We start from the raw sequence: 3055 nt of genomic DNA, 5'->3' as shown, positions 1-3055 counted from the left end.
ATTCGTATATAATAGCTAGATGTAGATAACATTTCAACCACATAGCACAAAGCAGTAAATATCGATGCACCATATATAATCTTATTTCCCTGGATATACGGATACATGAATCCTTGAAAAAACTAAAAATGGATACAAGAACAGATGCTTCCCACGCACATGCATGGATTAATTGCAAGTCACGATTTAACCTTGCAATACGTGGCGTGGGTACCCACTACTACTAGCTACTCCCTCCGTCTCATAATATAAGAACGTTTTTTTACACTACACTAGCTGAAGATTTATTTCCGGAACCAAGCCAAGCAGAAAGAAATGGGATGGAGACTAGTGAGCTCGCTATTGTGATTTGCGATGGAACAAGCCTACTCTCCAAGCCAAGCAGAGGCTAGCCTCCCCTGTTCGTCACCTGCATGGGCAAGCCGCCTCCCATCCGAAGCGTCATCGACATTATGAGCGGTGGATGCCCGTTACCGCCGACGTACCGAAGGCTGAACCTCTGCAGCACGCACGCCGCCACAGACTTCATTTGTGGCTAGGCCATGTCCTTGCTGAGGCACATCCTCGGCCCCGCGTGGAACACGCCCTCTTCGTCCAGCCACCGGCCGGAACACGCCCTCCTCGTCCAGCCACCTCTCCGGCTGGAACTCCTCGCAGTCCTCTTCCCCCAGTTGTCACCAGCCACCCTTTCCCGACGAAAGTGCTGTCCGGAAGGAAATCGTCCTCCTTGCAGCTGTGCACGTCGGCGGCCACCGGTGGGTACAGCTGCATGGACTCGGTGATGGCCGCACGGAGGTAGTGCATTTCGCGCAGCTCCTCCAAGGTGAAGGTCGACGCACCTTGGCCAGACGCGTGGACCTCGCACATGATCTTGTCTTCCACGTCGGGTCTCGTGGACAGTAACCAGAAGAACCAGGTCAGCGCGGACGAGGTCGTGTCACGGCCGGCGAGGATGAAGTTGGTGACCACGTCGCGGAGGCTCTCGTCACTGTGCTCGCCGGCGGCGGCCAAGCGCGACAGAACGTCGTCACTGCGCGCCAACCCAGCCGTCTCTCTCACCCTGCGCTCACAGACGATCTTGTCGGCGTTGCTGTGGATCGTTGCGAGCGTGGAGCGCATGCACCTCTTCGGCTCCATGTCGAGCAGCCTCTTCACGCGCCACAGCCACTTGGTAGACGACATGATCCGTGACACGACCGTGTTCTGTGCGTCGTGTTGAGCGCCGCCATGAACTCCGCCCTACGGGCCCGCGTTCCCCACCCTAAGCGTGAAGAAGAGAACGTTCTCCTCCATGGTGGATAAATGCTGCTCCCAGGGTCTCATTGGTTTTCGCTACTGCAGATGTCTCGGTGCTGCAAGGCGATGGCTATTGTCCTTGCTGCAAGACAATGACGAGTTGCTGCTGACATTGAAGGTTGGCAACGAGACTCTTGTCATAAACGGGTAGGGCAACATTGGTGCTGCTGCCGCGACATCATCTTTCACTGCGAAAAATCCTTGTTGCGAAACTCATTCCACAAAATCATATTTGTTTGAAAAAGGTGAAGAAATTTAAGAAAATCTGCAACATAGCCTTGTTGCAAATGTTTCTCCAACCTGAGCTATGTTACAAAGGGTTCTGCAACACTATTTTTGTTGCAATGGTGAGGATGGGACTGGGCCGCACTGATTACGCCACATCTAAGAGCTGCCGATGTGACGGATCTTCTAAAAAGATCTAGTGGCTGACATGTAGCACTATTCAAAAAAAAAAAATCAAGAGTGAGCGAGCGGGTGAGAGAGCCTGGCGAAGGGAGCGAACAAGAAAATCAGTAGGCGCATGAGATAGTATGGGTTGCCGCTCTTCTCTTTTTCTTCTCTTTATGCCAACTCTGGCAAGTACATGGGAATATCTAGGTCATGTCTATGACATGTATGTATGTATGTGGATGTCGTATTTCTATGTTTGATTAATCTGGCTCATATGAAAAATTCATATGTGTGCAGACGTTGTAGAATACGCAATTAATCTATATTATTTTGGCATGCTAATTTTGACAAGTTATTAGTGAAACACTGTAACTTGCAAGACATATTTGACAAAAATACACCGGTAAAAAAAATCAATGTCAACGGTTCCACTTATAGTCGAGAAGTTTTCATAAATATTCTTGGCTAATCATGAACTAGAACATGTTACCACGATATTTTTTGAGCGCATGTTTGAAATCTCTACTATAAAATCTGCATCGTGACACACACAACAAAGAAAGTTTGAGCAAACGTGGAAAATGATTAGTGTATCATTTGTACGAAATATTGGTGTTCAAGTATTTGTAAAATATATCATAATTTAAACTTTAGAGTTATAACTAAGAAAATGAAACTAAGAGAATCATATAATTTTGTAAGGCTATACATGTTAACATAAATAAGTATAAATATTTTGTATAAAATTGTGACATTTTAACAATATTCATGACGTCTAGCAAATTGTATAAAATTGTGAAATGTTCTTGCCTTCCAACACCGCCCCGTAGCACACCCAAATGCCCGTGTTGAGGAAGGTGGCAATCGGTGGCTCCGAGCAACATGTTTGGCACGGCCGCCACTGACCTTCTCGTGTTCGAGCAAATCAACCATGTGGCCGCCATGTTAGCTGCCCATGCGACGAGATGAGATGGGCACCAGGAAGGAGCAGGAGCGGAGATGAGACGAGATGCTTACCAAGGCAGGCTGATGCGGCAGCAGTGGCTGCAGGTCGACCTCGTCGTCGCTGTCGCCTTGACCTTCGCCGAGGGGCTGGTTCTGCTGGGGCGCGAGGGCGAGTGGGTCAACCTGCAAATCTAGAGCACAATCAGCCTCCGTCTAGCACGTACGGACGCGTGGTAGCATCACCACGACCAGGGCCATCACCTGAATTGAACGAGGAGGAAGGGAGGAGAAGAGTAGTGGCGGTACCTGCGGCTGCGGGCACCCGGCGCCCTCGTGCCGCCCCTCCGTGTCTGGGAGAATGCCGTGGAGTAGGCCTTGCTCGCCCTCCATGGCGACCTCGGCATCTTGATGCTGGTCGCCG

At 49.8% G+C, this 3055-nt stretch overlaps 1 pseudogene; it reads right to left on the bottom strand.

Moving 5' to 3' along the window:
* Nucleotides 1–388: 388 nt before the first annotated feature.
* Nucleotides 389–2633, bottom strand: LOC125541521 (cytochrome P450 CYP94D108 pseudogene; annotated as a pseudogene).
* Nucleotides 2634–3055: the final 422 nt, after the last annotated feature.

Source organism: Triticum urartu, chromosome 2A (genome assembly GCF_056163025.1).
Source record: "Triticum urartu cultivar PI428250 chromosome 2A, HENAU_Tu73, whole genome shotgun sequence".
Classification (NCBI taxonomy): domain Eukaryota; kingdom Viridiplantae; phylum Streptophyta; class Magnoliopsida; order Poales; family Poaceae; genus Triticum; species Triticum urartu.
Note: the sequence above shows the minus strand (reverse complement) of the source record. Positions and strands in the feature narration are given on the sequence as shown.